The sequence below is a fragment of the Pleurodeles waltl genome, unplaced genomic scaffold, assembly GCF_031143425.1.
Source record: "Pleurodeles waltl isolate 20211129_DDA unplaced genomic scaffold, aPleWal1.hap1.20221129 scaffold_183, whole genome shotgun sequence".
Taxonomy (NCBI): domain Eukaryota; kingdom Metazoa; phylum Chordata; class Amphibia; order Caudata; family Salamandridae; genus Pleurodeles; species Pleurodeles waltl.
In genome coordinates this window covers 299,564-317,407 of record NW_027149889.1, presented here as the reverse complement: position 1 = coordinate 317,407, position 17,844 = coordinate 299,564, and the positions used below count along the sequence as shown (strand labels likewise).

Here is a 17,844-nt window from a genome sequence, read left to right as displayed (position 1 = left end):
GTGCCTGACCACTGCTCCCCACCTGATCAAGGTACTATTTTTTCCTTTTACCTTCTAGTGCCCTGCAAACAGAAGGCTTGTGACTGGCAAAAACATGCCCAGCAGGACAACCAAAACTGTTAAGTTTTAAATTTAAATCGAACTTTCTTTTATTTTGCCAAATCGTCTTTTCCCACGTTCCACGCATGTTTTCTTTTGCTTTTGTTCGTGGGCACTCTTCTCAAAAGATGACGATTAGCTCGTTTAAAATATTGCAAATCAACAGTGTTTCTTTATTATGTGTAAATTCTGAAATTAATCTTTAACACATAATCCTGCGGTACACTTCAATCCACCCCACTCCAATCTTCCCCACTACAATCCACCCCATCCAGACCACTTCACCCACACTAATCCACCTCACTGCAGTCCAAATCACTCACCCGAATCCAATCCACTCTAACTCATCCTACTCCAATCCTCTCCACCCACCCCAAGCAAATCTGTCTCACTCCAATGTGCCCCACTATAATAAAAAACAATCTGCACCACTCCAAAACAATCTGTCCCACTTCGATCCAAAACAATCTGCCCCACTCCACTTCAAAACAATCTCCCCTACTCCAATTCAAAACAATCTACCCCACTGCAATCTGCTGCACTCCAATCAAAAACAAACTACCACACTGCAATCCAAAACAATCTGCCATACTGCAATCGAAAACAATCTGTCCCACCCAAGGCAGTGGTGGCTGGTGCACTTTGAAAGGAGTTGGTGGGAGGGAAAAATAGTTCATCTGAAGCTAAGTGAAGAAATTGGAATAAAATAGTGCATTTTAACCCCTTCGCTGCCAGCCTTTTCCCCCTCAGGTGGCAGGCATTTTTTTGGCTATTTGGGGCAGGGCGCGCTTAGGCCCTCATAGATTTTTGTCCACATAAGCTATCCACGCCAAATTTGCGTCCTTTTTTTCCAACATCCTAGGGATTCTAGAGGTACCCAGACTTTGTGGGTTCCCCTGAAGGAGACCAAGAAATTAGCCAAAATACAGTAAAAATTTTGTTTTAAAAAAGAAAAAAATGGAAAAAAGGGCTGGAGAAGAAGGCTTGTGGTTTTTGTCCCTGAAATTGGCATCAACAAAGGGTTTGCACTGCTAAAATCACCAGCTTCCCAGCTTTCAGGGACAGGCAGACTTGAATCAGAAAACCCAATTTTTCAACACAATTTTGGCATTTTACTGGGACATACCCCATTTTTACGATTTTGTGTGCTTTTAGCCTCCTTCCAGTCAGTGACAGAAATGGGTGTGAAACCAATGCTGGGTCCCAGTAACCTAAACATTTTTGAAAAGAAGACAACATTCTGAATTCAGCAATGGGTAACTTGTGTAGATCTTACAAGTGTTTCCTACAGAAAATAACAACTGAAATAAAAAAAAAATATTGAAATTGAGAAGAAAAAAACAGCCATTTTCCTCTACGTTTTACTCTGTAACTTTTTTCTGCAATGTCAGATTTTTGAAAGCAATATACCATTACGCCTGCTGGACTCTTCTGGTTGCGGGGATATATAGGGCTTGTAGGTTCATCAAGAACCCTAGGTATCCAGAGAAAATAAATGAGCTGCACCTTGCAGTGGGTTTTCATTCTATACCGGGTATACTGCAATTAATTTGCCGAAGTATATAGAGTGAAAAATAGGTATCAAGAAAACCTTTCTATTTCCAAAATGGGCACAAGATAAGGAGTGAAGGAGCAGTGGTTATTTGCACATCTCTGAATTCTGGGGTGCCCACACTAGCATGCGAATTAAAGGGCATTTCTCAAATAGACGTCTTTTTTACACAATGCCTTATATTTGGAAGGAAAAAATGTAGATAAAGACAAGGGGCAGTAACTCTTGTTTTGCTATTCTATGTTTCCCCAAGTCTCCCGATAAAATTTTTTACCTCACTTGTGTGGGTAGGCCTAGCGCCCGCGACAGGAAGTGCCCCAAAACACAACGTGGACACATCAAATTTTCCCAAAGAAAACCAAAACCTAGGTAAAAGACATTGTCATTTGCAACGCCAATAGCTCTAACTCTCACAAATGTGAGACCTTTCGCATTGCAAATGCTTGTTTTTTTGTGCAGGCAAGTGTGCATGGAGCCTGCTTTGGTTCTTAAGACCTCAGACCTAAAGCAAAGCTTAGACAGAAACATAGCAATGTGCCCTTTGCACACAGTTAGAGATCCTACTAAATGGAGTCATATATAGGTCTGCACGGCCATTTTGCACAATTTTGTTGTGATATAAAGTTTCGGTATAGCTCAATGAGAGCTGGTAGTTATGGCCGAGTGGTTAAGATGATGGGCTTGAAATCCTTTGGGGGTTCCCTGCACGGGTTTGAATCCTGCTGACTACCTCTGTTGTTTATTTTAAACCTGATTTTTAAAATAACTGTGAAGAACACATTTACCAACTTTATTTGGGAAGATAGATAATTTACTTTAAATCTTTATTTAACAGAGGTTCGATTTTATTTTGCAGAGAGAAGAGCGGGTGACCGCGTGGGGAGAACAAATTATTTGTTAAACCTTCCATTTGAAGGTGATCTAAGCAGAATGAAGCAAAACAACAGCAGCGGCAATCAGCCGATTTCTTGGAGTCCACGGTTTAGGAGTTTACTTAGAAGGAGTCTGTAAAAGAGTTTTAAAATTAGGGACCTATTGGTAGAGTCACTGTTTATGCAAATTGAAGGGTCAGAAGGGAGATGCGTCATTAAGATCTGTAAAAATCCATCTCTGGCAGCGGTGGGATTTGAACCCACGCCTCCAAAGAGACTGGAGCCTTAATCCAGCGCCTTAGACCGCTCGGCCACGCTACCTGCTGCTCTCAGTGTGTCTGTGCACTTCATGAGCACCGCAACCCTGAGTCTCCTCACTTAGTGTGGAAAGTCGAGTTGATAAACCATTTCATGGACATGATTACAATGTCGGGAGGGTGATGTGGTAATTGAAGGTTATCTCTCTTACTCAGTCACTGCACAAGTCTTCTCCCACCTGCTCGGACCTAGTGCAATCACCTTAAAAGACAACACTCTCCGCGCAATGACTTCCAACCAAGGTATAAGCACCTGCTCTACATAGGCAATGTGACTCCATCATTTTCTAATGAAACAAGTGTTCATACTGGTGGGCTCATTTCTTTGGGTGGGATCTAATGAATGAGCAGTTCATTCAAAAATAACTGAGGAGTTGCACGTATTCATGACATCAGCCCTATTGCCGCACCCAGTCTCCCCAACATACTGTTTAGCTTTCCAGTGACGTCATGTCTTGTGTGGCCTATTCACATTCCGCTGTTAATATTTTTTAGCCAATAGAATTTCACAGGCTCCCGTCTTTGAGCTCACATTGAAAAGGCACAAGTCCCAAAATGCAACCGGGTGCTGTTTAAAACTCCAGCACTGGTGGGCGGTGCCCCAGGTGACATGGGGCCCACCTGGATGCTCTGACTGCCTTTCACGTGACAGTCACAGACACACACAGGACAGAGGTTCAAAAGCTATTCTGAAAGAAGTAAGGACAACAGGCCCACGTGAAACTAAACTTTTTAAATAGATGATTTTTGTTTCTATTGACCTGGTTCTCACTCGTTCTGCGCGCCAAGTCAAATGTAAATGAGCCCCGCAATAAAAATGCACAGAGGATGGTAAAATTCACTTCACTCTGCGCTCGTTGATGCTGAGAGCATGGTTGTCAGCCCGCACGCTTGTTATTTTGATGTGGAATTACTTGATTGCTTTGTGATAATTTTCATTACTCCGAATTGCAAGCTCCCCTACCCCAGTAATAACGTTTGAGGTATTGCTTCCCTACCACACCAACAAGGCCACCCTCTGACCAAGTCCTTTGCCTCTCTTCAGAACTACCATAAGCCCCTCCATGCACTAGGAACTTTTTGCTTGACGACCATCTAGGCGTCCTTGGAATATTGATATTTAGAAGTAACAATGTTTGTTTATTTTAACTAACTGACCTTTTTAGGGTCTCGCTTGATAGACTCTGTAGCATTCAGTAAAGGGCTTGGAGCCCGCATGTCTCTCACCATTTTTTTATTTATGTGGCACTCTTCTTTACAGTTTCCTAATTCATCAAGGCATGTCTTGCATCATTTCCGTTCCTCTCTGTAGAGCAGCGACCAAGCGTTGATTGATTCAGCTTAATCAGTGCCTGACCGCTGCTCCCCACCTGATCAAGGTACTATTTTTTCCTTTTACCTTCTAGTGCCCTGCAAACAGAAGGCTTGTGACTGGCAAAAACATGCCCAGCAGGACAACCAAAACTGTTAAGTTTTAAATTTAAATCGAACTTTCTTTTATTTTGCCAAATCGTCTTTTCCCACGTTCCACGCATGTTTTCTTTTGCTTTTGTTCGTGGGCACTCTTCTCAAAAGATGACGATTAGCTCGTTTAAAATATTGCAAATCAACAGTGTTTCTTTATTATGTGTAAATTCTGAAATTAATCTTTAACACATAATCCTGCGGTACACTTCAATCCACCCCACTCCAATCTTCCCCACTACAATCCACCCCATCCAGACCACTTCACCCACACTAATCCACCTCACTCCAGTCCAAATCACTCACCCGAATCCAATCCACTCTAACTCATCCTACTCCAATCCTCTCCACCCACCCCAAGCAAATCTGTCTCACTCCAATGTGCCCCACTATAATAAAAAACAATCTGCACCACTCCAAAACAATCTGTCCCACTTCGATCCAAAACAATCTGCCCGACTCCACTTCAAAACAATCTCCCCTACTCCAATTCAAAACAATCTACCCCACTGCAATCTGCTGCACTCCAATCAAAAACAAACTACCACACTGCAATCCAAAACAATCTGCCATACTGCAATCGAAAACAATCTGTCCCACCCAAGGCAGTGGTGGCTGGTGCACTTTGAAAGGAGTTGGTGGGAGGGAAAAATAGTTCATCTGAAGCTAAGTGAAGAAATTGGAATAAAATAGTGCATTTTAACCCCTTCGCTGCCAGCCTTTTCCCCCTCAGGTGCCAGGCATTTTTTTGGCTATTTGGGGCAGGGCGCGCTTAGGCCCTCATAGATTTTTGTCCACATAAGCTATCCACGCCAAATTTGCGTCCTTTTTTTCCAACATCCTAGGGATTCTAGAGGTACCCAGACTTTGTGGGTTCCCCTGAAGGAGACCAAGAAATTAGCCAAAATACAGTAAAAATTTTGTTTTAAAAAAGAAAAAAATGGAAAAAAGGGCTGGAGAAGAAGGCTTGTGGTTTTTGTCCCTGAAATTGGCATCAACAAAGGGTTTGCACTGCTAAAATCACCAGCTTCCCAGCTTTCAGGGACAGGCAGACTTGAATCAGAAAACCCAATTTTTCAACACAATTTTGGCATTTTACTGGGACATACCCCATTTTTACGATTTTGTGTGCTTTTAGCCTCCTTCCAGTCAGTGACAGAAATGGGTGTGAAACCAATGCTGGGTCCCAGTAACCTAAACATTTTTGAAAAGAAGACAACATTCTGAATTCAGCAATGGGTAACTTGTGTAGATCTTACAAGTGTTTCCTACAGAAAATAACAACTGAAATAAAAAAAAAAATATTGAAATTGAGAAGAAAAAAACAGCCATTTTCCTCTACGTTTTACTCTGTAACTTTTTTCTGCAATGTCAGATTTTTGAAAGCAATATACCATTACGCCTGCTGGACTCTTCTGGTTGCGGGGATATATAGGGCTTGTAGGTTCATCAAGAACCCTAGGTATCCAGAGAAAATAAATGAGCTGCACCTTGCAGTGGGTTTTCATTCTATACCGGGTATACTGCAATTAATTTGCCGAAGTATATAGAGTGAAAAATAGGTATCAAGAAAACCTTTCTATTTCCAAAATGGGCACAAGATAAGGAGTGAAGGAGCAGTGGTTATTTGCACATCTCTGAATTCTGGGGTGCCCACACTAGCATGCGAATTAAAGGGCATTTCTCAAATAGACGTCTTTTTTACACACTGTCTTATATTTGGAAGGAAAAAATGTAGATAAAGACAAGGGGCAGTAACTCTTGTTTTGCTATTCTATGTTTCCCCAAGTCTCCCGATAACATTTTTTACCTCACTTGTGTGGGTAGGCCTAGCGCCCGCGACAGGAAGTGTCCCAAAACACAACGTGGACACATCAAATTTTCCCAAAGAAAACCAAAACCTAGGTAAAAGACATTGTCATTTGCAACGCCAATAGCTCTAACTCTCACAAATGTGAGACCTTTCGCATTGCAAATGCTTGTTTTTTTGTGCAGGCAAGTGTGCGTGGAGCCTGCTTTGGTTCTTAAGACCTCAGACCTAAAGCAAAGCTTAGACAGAAACATAGCAATGTGCCCTTTGCACACAGTTAGAGATCCTACTAAACGGAGTCATATATAGGTCTGCACGGCCATTTTGCACAATTTTGTTGTGATATAAAGTTTCGGTATAGCTCAATGAGTGCTGGTAGTTATGGCCGAGTGGTTAAGGTGATGGGCTTGAAATCCTTTGGGGGTTCCCTGCACGGGTTTGAATCCTGCTGACTACCTCTGTTGTTTATTTTAAACCTGATTTTTAAAATAACTGTGAAGAACACATTTACCAACTTTATTTGGGAAGATAGATAATTTACTTTAAATCTTTATTTAACAGAGGTTCGATTTTATTTTGCAGAGAGAAGAGCGGGTGACCGCGTGGGGAGAACAAATTATTTGTTAAACCTTCCATTTGAAGGTGATCTAAGCAGAATGAAGCAAAACAACAGCAGCGCCAATCAGCCGATTTCTTGGAGTCCACGGTTTAGGAGTTTACTTAGAAGGAGACTGTAAAAGAGTTTTAAAATTAGGGACCTATTGGTAGAGTCACTGTTTATGCAAATTGAAGGGTCAGAAGGGAGATGCGTCATTAAGATCTGTAAAAATCCATCTCTGGCAGCGGTGGGATTTGAACCCACGCCTCCAAAGAGACTGGAGCCTTAATCCAGCGCCTTAGACCGCTCGGCCACGCTACCTGTTGCTCTCAGTGTGTCTGTGCACTTCATGAGCACCGTAACCCTGAGTCTCCTCACTTAGTGTGGAAAGTCGAGTTGATAAACCATTTCATGGACATGATTACAATGTCGGGAGGGTGATGTGGTAATTGAAGGTTATCTCTCTTACTCAGTCACTGCACAAGTCTTCTCCCACCTGCTCGGACCTAGTGCAATCACCTTAAAAGACAACACTCTCCGAGCAATGACTTCCAACCAAGGTATAAGCACCTGCTCTACATAGGCAATGTGACTCCATCATTTTCTAATGAAACAAGTGTTCATACTGGTGGGCTCATTTCTTAGGGTGGGATCTAATGAATGAGCAGTTCATTCAAAAATAACTGAGGAGTTGCACGTATTCATGACATCAGCCCTATTGCCGCACCCAGTCTCCCCAACATACTGTTTAGCTTTCCAGTGACGTCATGTCTTGTGTGGCCTATTCACATTCCGCTGTTAATATTTTTTAGCCAATAGAATTTCACAGGCTCCCGTCTTTGAGCTCACATTGAAAAGGCACAAGTCCCAAAATGCAACCGGGTGCTGTTTAAAACTCCAGCACTGGTGGGCGGTGCCCCAGGAGACATGGGGTCCACCTGGATGCCCTGACTGCCTTTTCACGTGACAGTCACAGACACACACAGGACAGAGGTTCAAAAGCTATTCTGAAAGAAGTAAGCACAACAGGCCCACGTGAAACTAAACTTTTTAAATAGATGATTTTTGTTTCTATTGACCTGGTTCTCACTCGTTCTGCGCGCCAAGTCAAATGTAAATGAGCCCCGCAATAAAAATGCACAGAGGATGGTAAAATTCACTTCACTCTGCGCTCGTTGATGCTGAGAGCATGGTTGTCAGCCCGCACGCTTGTTATTTTGATGTGGAATTACTTGATTGCTTTGTGATAATTTTAATTACTCCGAATTGCAAGCTCCCCTACCCCAGTAATAACGTTTGAGGTATTGCTTCCCTACCACACCAACAAGGCCACCCTCTGACCAAGTCCTTTGCCTCTCTTCAGAACTACCATAAGCCCCTCCATGCACTAGGAACTTTTTGCTTGACGACCATCTAGGCGTCCTTGGAATATTGATATTTAGAAGTAACAATGTTTGTTTATTTTAACTAACTGACCTTTTTAGGGTCTCGCTTGATAGACTCTGTAGTATTCAGTAAAGGGCTTGGAGCCCGCATGTCTCTCACCATTTTTTTATTTATGTGGCACTCTTCTTTACAGTTTCCTAATTCATCAAGGCATGTCTTGCATCATTTCCGTTCCTCTCTGTAGAGCAGCGACCAAGCGTTGATTGATTCAGCTTAATCAGTGCCTGACCGCTGCTCCCCACCTGATCAAGGTACTATTTTTTCCTTTTACCTTCTAGTGCCCTGCAAACAGAAGGCTTGTGACTGGCAAAAACATGCCCAGCAGGACAACCAAAACTGTTAAGTTTTAAATTTAAATCGAACTTTCTTTTATTTTGCCAAATCGTCTTTTCCCACGTTCCACGCATGTTTTCTTTTGCTTTTGTTCGTGGGCACTCTTCTCAAAAGATGACGATTAGCTCGTTTAAAATATTGCAAATCAACAGTGTTTCTTTATTATGTGTAAATTCTGAAATTAATCTTTAACACATAATCCTGCGGTACACTTCAATCCACCCCACTCCAATCTTCCCCACTACAATCCACCCCATCCAGACCACTTCACCCACACTAATCCACCTCACTCCAGTCCAAATCACTCACCCGAATCCAATCCACTCTAACTCATCCTACTCCAATCCTCTCCACCCACCCCAAGCAAATCTGTCTCACTCCAATGTGCCCCACTATAATAAAAAACAATCTGCACCACTCCAAAACAATCTGTCCCACTTCGATCCAAAACAATCTGCCCCACTCCACTTCAAAACAATCTCCCCTACTCCAATTCAAAACAATCTACCCCACTGCAATCTGCTGCACTCCAATCAAAAACAAACTACCACACTGCAATCCAAAACAATCTGCCATACTGCAATCGAAAACAATCTGTCCCACCCAAGGCAGTGGTGGCTGGTGCACTTTGAAAGGAGTTGGTGGGAGGGAAAAATAGTTCATCTGAAGCTAAGTGAAGAAATTGGAATAAAATAGTGCATTTTAACCCCTTCGCTGCCAGCCTTTTCCCCCTCAGGTGGCAGGCATTTTTTTGGCTATTTGGGGCAGGGCGCGCTTAGGCCCTCATAGATTTTTGTCCACATAAGCTATCCACGCCAAATTTGCGTCCTTTTTTTCCAACATCCTAGGGATTCTAGAGGTACCCAGACTTTGTGGGTTCCCCTGAAGGAGACCAAGAAATTAGCCAAAATACAGTAAAAATGTTGTTTTAAAAAAGAAAAAAATGGAAAAAAGGGCTGGAGAAGAAGGCTTGTGGTTTTTGTCCCTGAAATTGGCATCAACAAAGGGTTTGCACTGCTAAAATCACCAGCTTCCCAGCTTTCAGGGACAGGCAGTCTTGAATCAGAAAACCCAATTTTTCAACACAATTTTGGCATTTTACTGGGACATACCCCATTTTTACGATTTTGTGTGCTTTTAGCCTCCTTCCAGTCAGTGACAGAAATGGGTGTGAAACCAATGCTGGGTCCCAGTAACCTAAACATTTTTGAAAAGAAGACAACATTCTGAATTCAGCAATGGGTAACTTGTGTAGATCTTACAAGTGTTTCCTACAGAAAATAACAACTGAAATAAAAAAAAAATATTGAAATTGAGAAGAAAAAAACAGCCATTTTCCTCTACGTTTTACTCTGTAACTTTTTTCTGCAATGTCAGATTTTTGAAAGCAATATACCATTACGCCTGCTGGACTCTTCTGGTTGCGGGGATATATAGGGCTTGTAGGTTCATCAAGAACCCTAGGTATCCAGAGAAAATAAATGAGCTGCACCTTGCAGTGGGTTTTCATTCTATACCGGGTATACTGCAATTAATTTGCCGAAGTATATAGAGTGAAAAATAGGTATCAAGAAAACCTTTCTATTTCCAAAATGGGCACAAGATAAGGAGTGAAGGAGCAGTGGTTATTTGCACATCTCTGAATTCTGGGGTGCCCACACTAGCATGCGAATTAAAGGGCATTTCTCAAATAGACGTCTTTTTTACACACTGTCTTATATTTGGAAGGAAAAAATGTAGATAAAGACAAGGGGCAGTAACTCTTGTTTTGCTATTCTATGTTTCCCCAAGTCTCCCGATAACATTTTTTACCTCACTTGTGTGGGTAGGCCTAGCGCCCGCGACAGGAAGTGCCCCAAAACACAACGTGGACACATCAAATTTTCCCGAAGAAAACCAAAACCTAGGTAAAAGACATTGTCATTTGCAACGCCAATAGCTCTAACTCTCACAAATGTGAGACCTTTCGCATTGCAAATGCTTGTTTTTTTGTGCAGGCAAGTGTGCGTGGAGCCTGCTTTGGTTCTTAAGACCTCAGACCTAAAGCAAAGCTTAGACAGAAACATAGCAATGTGCCCTTTGCACACAGTTAGAGATCCTACTAAATGGAGTCATATATAGGTCTGCACGGCCATTTTGCACAATTTTGTTGTGATATAAAGTTTCGGTAGAGCTCAATGAGAGCTGGTAGTTATGGCCGAGTGGTTAAGGTGATGGGCTTGAAATCCTTTGGGGGTTCCCTGCACGGGTTTGAATCCTGCTGACTACCTCTGTTGTTTATTTTAAACCTGATTTTTAAAATAACTGTGAAGAACACATTTACCAACTTTATTTGGGAAGATAGATAATTTACTTTAAATCTTTATTTAACAGAGGTTCGATTTTATTTTGCAGAGAGAAGAGCGGGTGACCGCGTGGGGAGAACAAATTATTTGTTAAACCTTCCATTTGAAGGTGATCTAAGCAGAATGAAGCAAAACAACAGCAGCGCCAATCAGCCGATTTCTTGGAGTCCACGGTTTAGGAGTTTACTTAGAAGGAGACTGTAAAAGAGTTTTAAAATTAGGGACCTATTGGTAGAGTCACTGTTTATGCAAATTGAAGGGTCAGAAGGGAGATGCGTCATTAAGATCTGTAAAAATCCATCTCTGGCAGCGGTGGGATTTGAACCCACGCCTCCAAAGAGACTGGAGCCTTAATCCAGCGCCTTAGACCGCTCGGCCACGCTACCTGTTGCTCTCAGTGTGTCTGTGCACTTCATGAGCACCGTAACCCTGAGTCTCCTCACTTAGTGTGGAAAGTCGAGTTGATAAACCATTTCATGGACATGATTACAATGTCGGGAGGGTGATGTGGTAATTGAAGGTTATCTCTCTTACTCAGTCACTGCACAAGTCTTCTCCCACCTGCTCGGACCTAGTGCAATCACCTTAAAAGACAACACTCTCCGAGCAATGACTTCCAACCAAGGTATAAGCACCTGCTCTACATAGGCAATGTGACTCCATCATTTTCTAATGAAACAAGTGTTCATACTGGTGGGCTCATTTCTTAGGGTGGGATCTAATGAATGAGCAGTTCATTCAAAAATAACTGAGGAGTTGCACGTATTCATGACATCAGCCCTATTGCCGCACCCAGTCTCCCCAACATACTGTTTAGCTTTCCAGTGACGTCATGTCTTGTGTGGCCTATTCACATTCCGCTGTTAATATTTTTTAGCCAATAGAATTTCACAGGCTCCCGTCTTTGAGCTCACATTGAAAAGGCACAAGTCCCAAAATGCAACCGGGTGCTGTTTAAAACTCCAGCACTGGTGGGCGGTGCCCCAGGTGACATGGGGTCCACCTGGATGCCCTGACTGCCTTTTCACGTGACAGTCACAGACACACACAGGACAGAGGTTCAAAAGCTATTCTGAAAGAAGTAAGCACAACAGGCCCACGTGAAACTAAACTTTTTAAATAGATGATTTTTGTTTCTATTGACCTGGTTCTCACTCGTTCTGCGCGCCAAGTCAAATGTAAATGAGCCCCGCAATAAAAATGCACAGAGGATGGTAAAATTCACTTCACTCTGCGCTCGTTGATGCTGAGAGCATGGTTGTCAGCCCGCACGCTTGTTATTTTGATGTGGAATTACTTGATTGCTTTGTGATAATTTTAATTACTCCGAATTGCAAGCTCCCCTACCCCAGTAATAACGTTTGAGGTATTGCTTCCCTACCACACCAACAAGGCCACCCTCTGACCAAGTCCTTTGCCTCTCTTCAGAACTACCATAAGCCCCTCCATGCACTAGGAACTTTTTGCTTGACGACCATCTAGGCGTCCTTGGAATATTGATATTTAGAAGTAACAATGTTTGTTTATTTTAACTAACTGACCTTTTTAGGGTCTCGCTTGATAGACTCTGTAGTATTCAGTAAAGGGCTTGGAGCCCGCATGTCTCTCACCATTTTTTTATTTATGTGGCACTCTTCTTTACAGTTTCCTAATTCATCAAGGCATGTCTTGCATCATTTCCGTTCCTCTCTGTAGAGCAGCGACCAAGCGTTGATTGATTCAGCTTAATCAGTGCCTGACCGCTGCTCCCCACCTGATCAAGGTACTATTTTTTCCTTTTACCTTCTAGTGCCCTGCAAACAGAAGGCTTGTGACTGGCAAAAACATGCCCAGCAGGACAACCAAAACTGTTAAGTTTTAAATTTAAATCGAACTTTCTTTTATTTTGCCAAATCGTCTTTTCCCACGTTCCACGCATGTTTTCTTTTGCTTTTGTTCGTGGGCACTCTTCTCAAAAGATGACGATTAGCTCGTTTAAAATATTGCAAATCAACAGTGTTTCTTTATTATGTGTAAATTCTGAAATTAATCTTTAACACATAATCCTGCGGTACACTTCAATCCACCCCACTCCAATCTTCCCCACTACAATCCACCCCATCCAGACCACTTCACCCACACTAATCCACCTCACTCCAGTCCAAATCACTCACCCGAATCCAATCCACTCTAACTCATCCTACTCCAATCCTCTCCACCCACCCCAAGCAAATCTGTCTCACTCCAATGTGCCCCACTATAATAAAAAACAATCTGCACCACTCCAAAACAATCTGTCCCACTTCGATCCAAAACAATCTGCCCCACTCCACTTCAAAACAATCTCCCCTACTCCAATTCAAAACAATCTACCCCACTGCAATCTGCTGCACTCCAATCAAAAACAAACTACCACACTGCAATCCAAAACAATCTGCCATACTGCAATCGAAAACAATCTGTCCCACCCAAGGCAGTGGTGGCTGGTGCACTTTGAAAGGAGTTGGTGGGAGGGAAAAATAGTTCATCTGAAGCTAAGTGAAGAAATTGGAATAAAATAGTGCATTTTAACCCCTTCGCTGCCAGCCTTTTCCCCCTCAGGTGCCAGGCATTTTTTTGGCTATTTGGGGCAGGGCGCGCTTAGGCCCTCATAGATTTTTGTCCACATAAGCTATCCACGCCAAATTTGCGTCCTTTTTTTCCAACATCCTAGGGATTCTAGAGGTACCCAGACTTTGTGGGTTCCCCTGAAGGAGACCAAGAAATTAGCCAAAATACAGTAAAAATTTTGTTTTAAAAAAGAAAAAAATGGAAAAAAGGGCTGGAGAAGAAGGCTTGTGGTTTTTGTCCCTGAAATTGGCATCAACAAAGGGTTTGCACTGCTAAAATCACCAGCTTCCCAGCTTTCAGGGACAGGCAGACTTGAATCAGAAAACCCAATTTTTCAACACAATTTTGGCATTTTACTGGGACATACCCCATTTTTACGATTTTGTGTGCTTTTAGCCTCCTTCCAGTCAGTGACAGAAATGGGTGTGAAACCAATGCTGGGTCCCAGTAACCTAAACATTTTTGAAAAGAAGACAACATTCTGAATTCAGCAATGGGTAACTTGTGTAGATCTTACAAGTGTTTCCTACAGAAAATAACAACTGAAATAAAAAAAAAATATTGAAATTGAGAAGAAAAAAACAGCCATTTTCCTCTACGTTTTACTCTGTAACTTTTTTCTGCAATGTCAGATTTTTGAAAGCAATATACCATTACGCCTGCTGGACTCTTCTGGTTGCGGGGATATATAGGGCTTGTAGGTTCATCAAGAACCCTAGGTATCCAGAGAAAATAAATGAGCTGCACCTTGCAGTGGGTTTTCATTCTATACCGGGTATACTGCAATTAATTTGCCGAAGTATATAGAGTGAAAAATAGGTATCAAGAAAACCTTTCTATTTCCAAAATGGGCACAAGATAAGGAGTGAAGGAGCAGTGGTTATTTGCACATCTCTGAATTCTGGGGTGCCCACACTAGCATGCGAATTAAAGGGCATTTCTCAAATAGACGTCTTTTTTACACACTGTCTTATATTTGGAAGGAAAAAATTTAGATAAAGACAAGGGGCAGTAACTCTTGTTTTGCTATTCTATGTTTCCCCAAGTCTCCCGATAACATTTTTTACCTCACTTGTGTGGGTAGGCCTAGCGCCCGCGACAGGAAGTGCCCCAAAACACAACGTGGACACATCAAATTTTCCCGAAGAAAACCAAAACCTAGGTAAAAGACATTGTCATTTGCAACGCCAATAGCTCTAACTCTCACAAATGTGAGACCTTTCGCATTGCAAATGCTTGTTTTTTTGTGCAGGCAAGTGTGCGTGGAGCCTGCTTTGGTTCTTAAGACCTCAGACCTAAAGCAAAGCTTAGACAGAAACATAGCAATGTGCCCTTTGCACACAGTTAGAGATCCTACTAAATGGAGTCATATATAGGTCTGCACGGCCATTTTGCACAATTTTGTTGTGATATAAAGTTTCGGTAGAGCTCAATGAGAGCTGGTAGTTATGGCCGAGTGGTTAAGGTGATGGGCTTGAAATCCTTTGGGGGTTCCCTGCACGGGTTTGAATCCTGCTGACTACCTCTGTTGTTTATTTTAAACCTGATTTTTAAAATAACTGTGAAGAACACATTTACCAACTTTATTTGGGAAGATAGATAATTTACTTTAAATCTTTATTTAACAGAGGTTCGATTTTATTTTGCAGAGAGAAGAGCGGGTGACCGCGTGGGGAGAACAAATGATTTGTTAAACCTTCCATTTGAAGGTGATCTAAGCAGAATGAAGCAAAACAACAGCAGCGCCAATCAGCCGATTTCTTGGAGTCCACGGTTTAGGAGTTTACTTAGAAGGAGACTGTAAAAGAGTTTTAAAATTAGGGACCTATTGGTAGAGTCACTGTTTATGCAAATTGAAGGGTCAGAAGGGAGATGCGTCATTAAGATCTGTAAAAATCCATCTCTGGCAGCGGTGGGATTTGAACCCACGCCTCCAAAGAGACTGGAGCCTTAATCCAGCGCCTTAGACCGCTCGGCCACGCTACCTGTTGCTCTCAGTGTGTCTGTGCACTTCATGAGCACCGTAACCCTGAGTCTCCTCACTTAGTGTGGAAAGTCGAGTTGATAAACCATTTCATGGACATGATTACAATGTCGGGAGGGTGATGTGGTAATTGAAGGTTATCTCTCTTACTCAGTCACTGCACAAGTCTTCTCCCACCTGCTCGGACCTAGTGCAATCACCTTAAAAGACAACACTCTCCGAGCAATGACTTCCAACCAAGGTATAAGCACCTGCTCTACATAGGCAATGTGACTCCATCATTTTCTAATGAAACAAGTGTTCATACTGGTGGGCTCATTTCTTTGGGTGGGATCTAATGAATGAGCAGTTCATTCAAAAATAACTGAGGAGTTGCACGTATTCATGACATCAGCCCTATTGCCGCACCCAGTCTCCCCAACATACTGTTTAGCTTTCCAGTGACGTCATGTCTTGTGTGGCCTATTCACATTCCGCTGTTAATATTTTTTAGCCAATAGAATTTCACAGGCTCCCGTCTTTGAGCTCACATTGAAAAGGCACAAGTCCCAAAATGCAACCGGGTGCTGTTTAAAACTCCAGCACTGGTGGGCGGTGCCCCAGGTGACATGGGGTCCACCTGGATGCCCTGACTGCCTTTTCACGTGACAGTCACAGACACACACAGGACAGAGGTTCAAAAGCTATTCTGAAAGAAGTAAGGACAACAGGCCCACGTGAAACTAAACTTTTTAAACAGATGATTTTTGTTTCTATTGACCTGGTTCTCACTCGTTCTGCGCGCCAAGTCAAATGTAAATGAGCCCCGCAATAAAAATGCACAGAGGATGGTAAAATTCACTTCACTCTGCGCTCGTTGATGCTGAGAGCATGGTTGTCAGCCCGCACGCTTGTTATTTTGATGTGGAATTACTTGATTGCTTTGTGATAATTTTAATTACTCCGAATTGCAAGCTCCCCTACCCCAGTAATAATGTTTGAGGTATTGCTTCCCTACCACACCAACAAGGCCACCCTCTGACCAAGTCCTTTGCCTCTCTTCAGAACTACCATAAGCCCCTCCATGCACTAGGAACTTTTTGCTTGACGACCATCTAGGCGTCCTTGGAATATTGATATTTAGAAGTAACAATGTTTGTTTATTTTAACTAACTGGCCTTTTTAGGGTCTCGCTTGATAGACTCTGTAGTATTCAGTAAAGGGCTTGGAGCCCGCATGTCTCTCACCATTTTTTTATTTATGTGGCACTCTTCTTTACAGTTTCCTAATTCATCAAGGCATGTCTTGCATCATTTCCGTTCCTCTCTGTAGAGCAGCGACCAAGCGTTGATTGATTCAGCTTAATCAGTGCCTGACCGCTGCTCCCCACCTGATCAAGGTACTATTTTTTCCTTTTACCTTCTAGTGCCCTGCAAACAGAAGGCTTGTGACTGGCAAAAACATGCCCAGCAGGACAAACAAAACTGTTAAGTTTTAAATTTAAATCGAACTTTCTTTTATTTTGCCAAATCGTCTTTTCCCACGTTCCACGCATGTTTTCTTTTGCTTTTGTTCGTGGGCACTCTTCTCAAAAGATGACGATTAGCTTGTTTAAAATATTGCAAATCAACAGTGTTTCTTTATTATGTGTAAATTCTGAAATTAATCTTTAACACATAATCCTGCGGTACACTTCAATCCACCCCACTCCAATCTTCCCCACTACAATCCACCCCATCCAGACCACTTCACCCACACTAATCCACCTCACTCCAGTCCAAATCACTCACCCGAATCCAATCCACTCTAACTCATCCTACTCCAATCCTCTCCACCCACCCCAAGCAAATCTGTCTCACTCCAATGTGCCCCACTATAATAAAAAACAATCTGCACCACTCCAAAACAATCTGTCCCACTTCGATCCAAAACAATCTGCCCCACTCCACTTCAAAACAATCTCCCCTACTCCAATTCAAAACAATCTACCCCACTGCAATCTGCTGCACTCCAATCAAAAACAAACTACCACACTGCAATCCAAAACAATCTGCCATACTGCAATCGAAAACAATCTGTCCCACCCAAGGCAGTGGTGGCTGGTGCACTTTGAAAGGAGTTGGTGGGAGGGAAAAATAGTTCATCTGAAGCTAAGTGAAGAAATTGGAATAAAATAGTGCATTTTAACCCCTTCGCTGCCAGCCTTTTCCCCCTCAGGTGCCAGGCATTTTTTTGGCTATTTGGGGCAGGGCGCGCTTAGGCCCTCATAGATTTTTGTCCACATAAGCTATCCACGCCAAATTTGCGTCCTTTTTTTCCAACATCCTAGGGATTCTAGAGGTACCCAGACTTTGTGGGTTCCCCTGAAGGAGACCAAGAAATTAGCCAAAATACAGTAAAAATTTTGTTTTAAAAAAGAAAAAAATGGAAAAAAGGGCTGGAGAAGAAGGCTTGTG

At 42.5% G+C, this 17,844-nt stretch overlaps 4 non-coding genes across 4 annotated transcripts; all 4 read right to left on the bottom strand.

Moving 5' to 3' along the window:
* Positions 1-2,762: 2,762 nt before the first annotated feature.
* On the bottom strand, positions 2,763-2,844 carry TRNAL-AAG (transfer RNA leucine (anticodon AAG)). The gene has a single exon. It is a non-coding gene; the product is annotated as a tRNA-Leu (tRNA).
* A 4,107-nt stretch (positions 2,845-6,951) lies between these two features.
* TRNAL-AAG (transfer RNA leucine (anticodon AAG)) lies at positions 6,952-7,033 on the bottom strand. The gene has a single exon. It is a non-coding gene; the product is annotated as a tRNA-Leu (tRNA).
* A 4,107-nt stretch (positions 7,034-11,140) lies between these two features.
* TRNAL-AAG (transfer RNA leucine (anticodon AAG)) lies at positions 11,141-11,222 on the bottom strand. Its single transcript has one exon. It is a non-coding gene; the product is annotated as a tRNA-Leu (tRNA).
* A 4,107-nt stretch (positions 11,223-15,329) lies between these two features.
* On the bottom strand, positions 15,330-15,411 carry TRNAL-AAG (transfer RNA leucine (anticodon AAG)). Its single transcript has one exon. It is a non-coding gene; the product is annotated as a tRNA-Leu (tRNA).
* Positions 15,412-17,844: the final 2,433 nt, after the last annotated feature.